This window comes from Lolium rigidum, chromosome 3 (assembly GCF_022539505.1).
Source record: "Lolium rigidum isolate FL_2022 chromosome 3, APGP_CSIRO_Lrig_0.1, whole genome shotgun sequence".
Lineage (NCBI taxonomy): Eukaryota > Viridiplantae > Streptophyta > Magnoliopsida > Poales > Poaceae > Lolium > Lolium rigidum.
In genome coordinates, this window is record NC_061510.1 from 368,719,937 (window position 1) to 368,730,998 (window position 11,062).

The following is an 11,062-nucleotide window of genomic DNA, read 5'->3' on the forward strand; positions in this document are numbered from 1 at the left end:
TTTGTATCTTGTCCGTACTCGGACGTATTTGATCTTCTGTATGATTTGGATCTTTGTATTGTATCTATTTGTATCTTGACTCGTTGGAGTCGTTGTTGTAATATATGTTTCTTGTGGGCTCTATTGTAATCCTGTTGTAATGTTACCGCTCGTGTTAATTCCTCTGGCATCACGTGTGTGATTCGTCGCGCACGTCGTGTCGGAGGGCGTCTCTGAATCGATATCGTGCGGATTTCGGCGGGATCGCTGGAATCCTCATGGTACCGGTTCCGGGGCGTCACAAGTTGGTATCAGAGCCTCAGGTTGACGGTACCCCACTAGTCCAGCCTGTAGGATAACCTTGCCAACGGACGTTGTTGTGTCTAGTGTCAAAACCTATTTTCTGAAAACTCGTTGGATAGATCTGATTAGCTCTGATTTTTCTCCTTACCTATATTCTTTCTCCTCTTACCTTTGCGAGTTTTGAGTCTGCTCTCTTATCTATGTTCTCCGAGTCTTAGGTTCCGACGTGGGTTGGACGATCTTTGCCCCTCACCTATTAGGTCCGATCTTCGGAGGTCTCGACGAAGGCGCATCATCAACAGCGGAACAACGACTTCTTGTTGGTGGTGTCGACCGATCAGCATGGAGCAAGAACTCTTGTTAGTGGTGTCGAGGAGATCGACACGTCGCCTGAAGATCCGATAGTTCACCTCTCTCCCCTGTACCTTGAGGTGGAACCTCGGGACGAGGTTCCTTGTTAGTGGTGTCGATTGTAACGGCCCCGGATAAACCCCTCTTAGATTTTGTTTGCTCTTTTCTTTTTGTGCATCATCATATGCATCATGCATATCTTTGTTCGCAAAATTATTTTATTAAAACATTATTTTATTGTCAAAATTACTCCCTCTTTACTCCCCAAACTAAAACTATACTTTTCTGGTATTTATGTGGTCCTAAAACTATTTTTAAAATGGCTTTAAAACAACCAGAAAATAAAAACAGAAAACTGTTTTAAAGAATAAAAAAAAAGAGAAAGCACCCGCCAACCGGCCAGGCCCAAGTGGCCCAGACCGGCGGCCACCTCCAGCCCAACCCTAGTCCCACCGGCCTCCCCAGCCAAAACCCTAACCCACAAACCCTCCCTCCTGGCACTTTTGCGGCCGCCCCTCTCCTTCTTTTCCTAAACGCGATCGGGTCCTCCCACCTCTCCCTCTCTCCCGCTCGACCCCGACATCTCTCCGCCCGCGCGCGGCCCGCCCCGTCGCCTGCTGCTCGCTCGCTCTGCGAGCTCCTCTCGCCGCCGAGCCCGCTCTCCGCGCCGTCCGCCACCACCGGCGTCTCCTCCGCCGCGCTTTCGCTCTTCCGCGCGAGCCGCCGCCGAGCTCGTCCTCCTCTCGCCGCGTCCGCTCGCCTCCTCGCGGCCTAGCGCCGCCGCCCTCTCCGCGGCCGCCGCCCCGTCTCCCTCGCCTCGCCCCGGCTCCACGCCTCCACCACACGCGCGCCGGCTGCCCGGCTCCGCCCTCGACCTCGCGCTCGCTGCGCGTCCCTGCGTGTGCCCGACGCCGGACATGCACGTTCTCGACCCAGCGCGTCGCCGTGCCCGCCGCCGCGCGCGCCCCATCGCGCGGCGCACCTGCCGTCGCCTTCGCTACGCCCGTCGCCACGACGCCGCTGCCCCGAGCTTCGCTCGCGGCGACCGCCGAGGTCGCTCGAGCTCCTCTCGTCTCGGTTCAGCGCCACGGCTCGCTCCCCGCGTCCGCAGCCACCGCCGCGTGTTCCAGCGTCGTGTCGCCTCGCGGCGCCGCACATGCTCTGTTGTATCTTCGTCATTATGCTGCTCGACCATTTGCACCGTGAGACACGCTTCCTCGTCAACATCATTTCGCAGGCTGCCTAAACTCAACGATTTCTGTTTCCTCTGACCTGCTATGTTGCCACCGATGTTGTCTGGTTGATGTGGCTGTTCGGATGGATGTAGTGGTCTTGGTGCTCGCAACGTGTAATCGACCAGGCCGAAGATATCAACGATGGCGTTAGATCACTTGCGTCACATCCAAAGCTGATGCCACTCAAGTCCGAGACCAGGCCAAACATCAAGTTCTCCTTCACGGATCCGAAGTCCGAGACCTCGCTCATCTTCTTCCTCTCGAACCCGAGTCCGGCGACCATCTTTGTTCGATACCGTGAGACCTCGAGCCTAAGCCAACCTATTTTATAAATGTCCATATATACTTGTTGCATCTCATCTTGTGCATCAACATCATATCATATCATGTTGCATCGCATTGCATATGTGGGTTCGGATAAATAGCGAATCACCTGATAACTGAATATGGAATTGTGCGGGATTGCTATTTTGTCCCGGTTCCATTTAATTTTGCTGTAGCTCACCCATGCCATGTTTATGCCATGCTTAACAACATTAAATATGCAGGGTAGAAAAATAACTAGAACCTAATAATTGTTTGTCCGGATTCCGATTCCGCTTAATATGGATAAGTTGCATCACATCATCACTGCCATGCCATGCATGCATATCATACCTTCATCATGCCGGTCCTTCTTTCGTAGTAGTAGTAAGTGGTGCATCCGATGTTTGTTGTAGCATTTGCTTCTTCCCGGATAGGACCGCGAAGTGATGTGGTGAGATACGACAAGTTCTCCGGATGTTCCTCGGCAAGCTTTAACAGGCAAGCATTTCCCTTATACTCCTGCCCCTGCGGAGTCGCTCACCTATTTTATTTTGCCTTCTCCCTCATGCTATCCTTAAGTTGCGTTCTTGTCACGTGTCCTTTCCACTTGTTACCTTAAGCAGCCCATATTGCCACCACCACCTCCTACGGCTATTGTTTGGTTATCGGGTCTGCCTTGCGAGTCGTAGTGCATGCTAGTGCTGTTTTATCTCGTTACCGTTATTGTTATCTTATCGGGTTATATGTTGGGAAGAATCATGGTTACTTTAGTTGTTAACACTTGTTTAGCGGAGGCATCGGTGGGTCAGCTGCTTGTTTTGTGACGGCTCACTTGTGTTTCCTAAATATCTTAGGACCCCGAGTTCTTGTTATCTGTTCCGAGACTGAGCGCTCTAACCACACGTGGGTATGCTTACCGGGTCTCCCTCGACCACCGCCGGAATCTACAGCTTTGTCCAAGTGGCCACAACTAGTTTGGATGTTTGTTTTGTTTCTCCCGGGCGTGCAAGCATGTTTCTTTGTGGTCGGATGATATGATGTTACTTTTGGGGAAGCCGTGAGTGCCTTGTAACCCCGTTGTCTCTTGCACGTCCGTAGGTGCGGCACGTATTGTTGAAGATGGTCATCCTCTAGTGGGCTCCGATCCTCTTAGCCGTTCTCGCAACAGCTAGGTCCGCGTCGGAGTTTCGATCGGGCTCTGAATCGGGTTTAACTTAGTTAGGTGGCTTCCTGGACATTGTTGTAGTGAAGGAGAGTGCGTGTCGTGATATCCACCTGTCGTAAGTGGGTTGATCGTGCGTGTGGGCACATTTGGGCACCCCTGCAGGTTACAATCTTATCGATAAGCCGTGTCCGCGGTTATGTGACGACTTGGAGCTGTATGACTCGACCATAGACAACTTACACATGTTGTTTCAATCATAATAACTTGTGTAGTAAGTTAGTACAACTCTAATAATAAATGGTTAAAACTTGTCCACCATGTGAGTGCCTTTGTAAGTACTTCCTTGCGAGGGGGGAACGCATCGGTTGTGTTATGTTTGCAGAGTATAGAACTGTTAGTTATGCGCTCTCTCATCTTCTCTGATTAGACGAATGTTGTAGAGTGTCTCTATAGGTTTTTAGTGCTTGCGCGCTGCCGCTTAACCCCACCATATTGCCTATGACGTTCCTCTTGCGTCCTCTAAGTCCCCTGCGTGCCTCAAGTACAAAGGACGACTGGTTGACGAATGCTTATACGTCTTGAAGTCTTGTTAAGTACGAACCCGTACTTATTGCTGCTTCTACGGGATATAACCGGGCAGGTATGAAGATATGTTCGATGAAGACGACGTTAGCAAGGTTACCCTTCCGGCTTGGCCTGGGCAGGGTTATGGACGCCGCTGGTTATCTTCAGGACTCTTAGTCCAATTTGTATCTTGTCCGTACTCGGACGTATTTGATCTTCTGTATGATTTGGATCTTTGTATTGTATCTATTTGTATCTTGACTCGTTGGAGTCGTTGTTGTAATATATGTATCTTGTGGGCTCTATTGTAATCCTGTTGTAATGTTACCGCTCGTGTTAATTCCTCTGGCATCACGTGTGTGATTCGTCGCGCACGTCGTGTCGGAGGGCGTCTCTGGATCGATATCGTGCGGATTTCAGCGGGATCGCTGGAATCCTCAGGGTACCGGTTCCAGGGCGTCACAAACTCTTGGCCTATGAACGGTATTTAAGTCATTCTCTTTAGAAGAGATTTGCAAGCGCCATACGATTCAAAAATCGAATGACTCCAAAAATCCATTTGCATGGAGTTCCTTCATGCGTTCCTTTCTAACATGACCTAAGTGGCGGTTCCACTAATGAGTGGGATTCACATCATTTGCCTTATGGCATTTTAGCGTCAGTGTTATGCATGTGCGCTTCACCATAAAGATTTATAATAACTTATCCATCGTATATGGAGTAATGTCATAATTTGAACAACTCATTGTTTTTATTTGACCAGAGCAAAATAACAATTATTAAGTTCTTTATCATAAATTCTAAGGGCTAGGTAGAATGCCAATGACACACATAATAACACTTTATCATGTTCCAGACGTGCATTATTACCATATTCCTTATCAGTCACTTAGGCCATTGTATTCTTGTATTGCGTTATATTGTATGACATCTCATACCAAACAATCTGGTACAAATACCCAAGAATTTCATTATGTGACCAAACAAGGAATACATACATAACATGTATATCATCTATATACACCTGAGCTAGACTTTCTAGTCTTTTCTTTCTTTCTACCAAAATATCTTTTGTAGCTTCTCTTTTAGCTTTCCTCATTCTCAGAAAACACTTCACCTTCAACAACTTCTAGGTCCATTGGTCAATTACCAATAACCTTGAGGTTCTTACTTTGAAGTTGATCATCATATGACAAGTGTTCCAGATTTCACTATTAGTAACTTTTAATGTGATGAACAATTTCACTCACAATTTTATCAATCAAATCATGGCGACTTTCCGAGACCATGTCTGTACATGCTAGGCTCGTAAAGTTTAACCTTAGTATTCGCATGTGCAAATATGGCTTGCACACGTTGTATGCACTCGTAGAATCTATAACACCCGATCATCTCGTGATGCTTCGAAACTACGAGTCTTAGCAACGGTGCATACTAAGGACGATCACTTCATGGATATGCGAATATCGTTAGTGCCCAAATAGTTGGAGGATTGGGACGTCTAGCGTCTTCAACCTTCGTACATTCCCATAAAACTTATGAGTTTATGTAGTCTCACTAGATTATATTCTATCATCTTGCAATAAGATCTTAGATATCACATATATCTCATACCTTGCTAATTTCTGAAAACAAAATTTCCAGCTCCTTACTTTTCAAACGGATTTGAACTTCAAGTTTCATGGAGACAAGATGATTTTAGGTACTAATTGAAACCATTGTTCTTTAAATCAACAATGTGAGGTTTACTAAAAGTTTGCAATATGACTTAATCATTTCTTGATTCCATAACAATACGGTACCAGTCCGTAAAGTTACTTGTCAGACTCAACAGTATTTCTATCTCAATTACAAGACTAGCGCATGGTAGAAAACGGATGCCAATTCTACAAATTTAATTCAAAATACCATTCAGACTATGTTCATGATAATTAGTTCAAGTTTTAATCCAATTACTAATGAACTCCCACTTAATACAACATCCCTCATAGTTGTTAAGTGGCACATGATCCACATCCACTACACCAAAACCGATCATCACGTGAGATGATGTAGCTTCAATGGTGAACATCAACATGTTGATCATATCATCCATATGACCCGTGTTCAACCTTTCGGTTTCCGTTGTCCCGAGGCCATGTCTGTACATGCTAGGCTCGTCAAGCAAACCCAAGTATTTACGCGTGTGCAACATGGCTTACACTCGTTGTATGTGAACGTAGAATCTATCACATCCGATCATCACGAGATGTTTCGAGACGACGAACTGTAGCAACGGTGCATACGAGGGGAGAACACTTTATTATCTTGATATTAATGTGAGGGATCATCTTATAATGCTACCGTCGCGATCTAAGCAAGATAAGATGCATAAAGGATTAACATCACATGCAATTCATAATATGTGATATGATATGGCCTTTCTTCTTGTGCTTTTGATCTCCATCTCCAAAACACACGAGCATGATCTCCATCATCACCATCATTGCACCAAGGTCCATGGCGCCGCTTCATGGTTGTCCATCACTTATAGCTACTATAACAACTACTTGAAATAAAGCTATTACATGATGAATAGACGTGCAAGTCTTAACAAATTTAAAGACAACCATTAGGCTCCTGCCGGTTGCCATAATAAAATAATGAACATCTCATACATCAAATATAATCATCATCACATCATGGCCATATCACATCACCAAACCCCTGCAAAAACAAGTTAGACGCCTCTAATTTGGTTTGCATATTTTACGTGGTTTAGGGTTTTCGAGTAAGATCCAATCTACCTACGACGAACATGAACCACAACAGTGATACTAGTGTTGTCAATAGAAAAGGTAAATTGAATCTTAACTATGGTGAGAGAGACAGACACCCGCAAAGCCACTTATGCAATACAAGTTGCATGTCAAGCGTGGAGCAAGTCTCATGAGACGCGGTCATGTAAAGTTAGCCCGGACCGCTTCATCTCACCATCCCGCAAGATCAAAGTACACATAACTAAAGAAAACAAAAGCATCAACGCCCACAAAACCATTGTGTTCTACTCGTGCAACAGATCTATGCATAGACACGGCTCTGATACCACTGATGGGTTCGTTGCATGGAAAACAAAAAATTTCCTACCGCGAATAAGAACAAAACCAAGATCCAATCTAGGAAAAGCCAAGATCTAATCTATGAAGATCGAAGCAACGAGATGCATGTGAGACTAACCCTCGAAGATTTCCAAAGCCTACGAGATTAGATCTCGTTGTTGATGTAGTCGATCATCCTGTGCTGCAATCCGGCAGAACTTCCGTACTCGGTCGTGCGTATGGTGTCGATGAAGCCCGTCCTCTCCCCGTTCCAGCGGGCAGCGGAGGTGTGGTAGATCCCCTCGGAATCCCAGCAGCACGACGGTGTGGTGGTGGTGGTGGAGGAGAAAAGCTGCAGGGCTTCGCCAAGCCGGAACGGCTCTATGGAGGAGAGAGGGGGCGGCCGGAACTTGGTCCGGAAGGGGTGAACGCCCCCTGCCCCTCCCCTCTTTATATAGGGGGAGGTCGGTTTGGGTGGCCCCCAATGCCCCAAACCCATCTAGGGCCGGCGGCCAAAGGGGGAGGGGAAATTCTTCCCCCCAAGTTGATCCCCCTAGGGTTTTGGGGAAAGCCCTAGGGTTGGCCGGCTCGGGCCTTGAGGGGCATGTGCCCCTGGCCCATTAGTCTAGGGTGCATCCCCTCGGCCCATGCTAGGCCTCCTAGGGTCGTGGGCCCACTGGTGGGACCCCCGGAATCTTCTAGAACCTTCCTGGTCTTTCACCGGAAAAATCCCGAACTTTTTCGAAACCTAGAAATCAACTTTCCTTATATGAATCTTATTCTCCGGACCATTTCGGACCTCCTCATGATGTCCTGGATCCTATCCGAGACTCCGAAAAAACTTTGGTCTCCATCTCATATTCCGAATCTACTTATGCGACATCGAACCTTAAGCGCGTCACCCTACGGTTCGTGAACTATGCAGACATGGTCGAGACTCCTCTCCGAGCAATAACCAATAGCGGGATCTGGAGATCCATAATGGCTCCCACATATTCAACGATAACTTAGTGATCGATTGAACCATTTACATACGATACCGATTCCCTTTGTCACGCGATACTTTACTTGTCCGAGGTTCGATCATCGGTATCTCCATACCTTGTTCAACCTCAGTTACCGACAAGTACTCTTTACTCGTATCGTGGTATGTCATCTCTTGTGATACAATCACATGCTTGCAAGCCAATCAGACGACATTTCACCGAGAGGGCCCAGAGTATATCTATCCGTCATCAGGATGGACAAATCCCACTATTGATCCATATGCCTCAACTCACACTTTCCGAATACTTAATCCCATCTTTATAACCACCCATTTACGCAATGGCGTTTGATGTAATCAAAGTACCCTTCCGGTGTAAGTGATTTACATGATCTCATGGTCGAAGGACTTAGGCAACTATGTATCGAAAGCTTATAGCAAATTGAACTTAATGACTTGATCTCATGCTACGCTTATTTGGGTGTATGTCCATTATATCATTCACTAAATGACATAACCTTGTTATTAACAACATCCAATGTTCATGATCACGAAACCATGATCATCTATTAATCAACAAGCTAGTTATACAAGAGGCTTACTAGGGACTCCTTGTTGTTTACATAACACACATGTATCAATGTTTCGGTTAATACAATTATAGCATGGGATGCAAACATTTATCATAAACATAAAGATATAATATAATAACCATTTTATTATTGCCACTTGGGCATATCTCCAACAACGGCAAGCAGGGAATGACTGTAACGGGTGCGAGAGAACAAGCGGCCGAGATCGGTATGACTCTTCGTGCAGTGTTAGGCCTTGAGGAGGCGCCAATGAGTGAGGTAGCAATTACATATGTGCCGAATGAGCCTCTTGTCGAGCCTGCGCAGAGAAGAGGATTGATGGCGTGTATTTCACACGTTCGTTGGGCAACCCCAAGAGGAAGGTATGATGCGCACAGCAGCAAGTTTTCCCTCAGAAAGAAACCAAGGTTTATCGAACCAGGAGGAGCCAAGAAGCACGTTGAAGGTTGATGGCGGCGGGATGTAGTGCGGCGCAACACCGGAGATTCCGGCGCCAACGTGGAACCTGCACAACACAACCAAAATACTTTGCCCCAACGAAACGAGTGAGGTTGTCAATCTCACCGGCTTGCTTGTAACAAAGGATTAACCGTATTGTGTGGAAGATGATTGTTTGCAGAGAAAACAGTAAGAACAAGTATTGCAGCAGATTTGTATTTCAGTATTAAAGAATGGACCGGGGTCCACAGTTCACTAGAGGTGTCTCTCCCATAAGATAAAAGCATGTTGGGTGAACAAATTACAGTCGGGCAATTGACAAATAGAGAGGGCATAACAATGCACATACATGACATGATAAGTATAGTGATATTTAATTGGGCATTACGACAAAGTACATAGACCGCCATCCAAGCTGCATCTATGCCTAAAAAGTCCACCTTCGAGGTTATCATCCGAACCCCCTCCGAGTATTAAGTTGCTAAACAACGGACAATTGCATTAAGTATGGTGCGTAATGTAATCAACAACTACATCCTCGAACATAGCATCAATGTTTTATCCCTAGTGGCAACGACACAACACAACCTTAGAACTTTACGTCACTGTCCCAGGTGTCAATGCGAGGCATGAACCCACTATCGAGCATAAGTACTCCCTCTTGGAGTTAAAAGTAAAAACTTGGCCAGAGCCTCTACTAGAAACGGAGAGCATGCAAGATCATAAACAACACATGTATAATAACTTGATAATTAACATGACATAGTATTCTCTATCCATCGGATCCCGACAAACACAACATATAGAATTACGAGATAGATGATCTTGATCATGTTAGGCAGCTCACAAGATCCAGACAATGATAGCACAATGGGAGAAGACAACCATCTAGCTACTGCTATGGACCCATAGTCCAGGGGTAGACTACTCACTCATCACTCCGGAGGCGACCATGGCGGTGTAGAGTCCTCCGGGAGATGATTCCCCTCTCCGGCGAGGGTGCGGGAGGCGATCTCTGGATCCCAGAGATGGGATCGGCGGCGACGGCGTCTCGGTAAGGTTTTCCGTATCGTGGCTCTCGGTACGGGGGTTTCGTCACGGAGGCTATTTGTAGGCGGAAGGGTAGGTCAAGAGGCGGCACGGGGGCCCCACACCACAGGGCCGCGCGGCCAAGGGGGGGGGGCCGCGCCGCCCTAGGGTGTGGCCCCTCCGTGGCCCCTCTTCGTCTCTCCTTCGGACTTCTGGAAGCTTCGTGAGAAAATAGGCCCCTGGGCTTTAATTTCGTCCAATTCCGAGAATATTTCGTTACTAGGATTTCTGAAACCAAAAACAGCAGACAACGACAAGCGGCACTTCGGCATCTTGTTAATAGGTTAGTTCCGGAAAATGCACGAATATGACATAAAGTGTGCATAAAACATGTAGGTATCATCAATAATATGGCATAGAACATAAGAAATTATCGATACGTCGGAGACGTATCAAGCATCCCCAAGCTTAGTTACGCTCGTCCCGAGCGAGGTAAAGCGATAACAAAAGATAATTTCTGAAGTGATATGCCATCATAACCTTGATCATACTATTTGTAAACATATGTAGTGGATGCAGCGATCATAACAATGGTGATGACATGAGTAAACAGGTGAATCATATAGCAAAGACTTTTCATGAATAGTACTTCAAGACAAGTATTAATAAGTCTTGCATAAGAGTTAACTCATAAAGCAATAAATCAAAGTAAAGGTATTGAAGCAACACAAAGGAAGATTAAGTTTCAGCGGTTGCTTTCAACTTGTAACATGTATATCTCATGGATAATAGTCAACATAGAGTAATATAACAAGTACAATATGCAAGTATGTAAGAATCAATGCACAGTTCACACAAGTGTTTGCTTCTTGAGGTGGAGAGAAATAGGTGAACTGACTCAACATTAAAGTAAAGAGAATGGTCCTTCAAAGAGGAAAGCATCGATTGCTATATTTGTGCTAGAGCTTTTATTTTGAAAACATGAAACAATTTTGTCAACGGTAGTAATAAAGCATATGAGTTATGTACATTATATC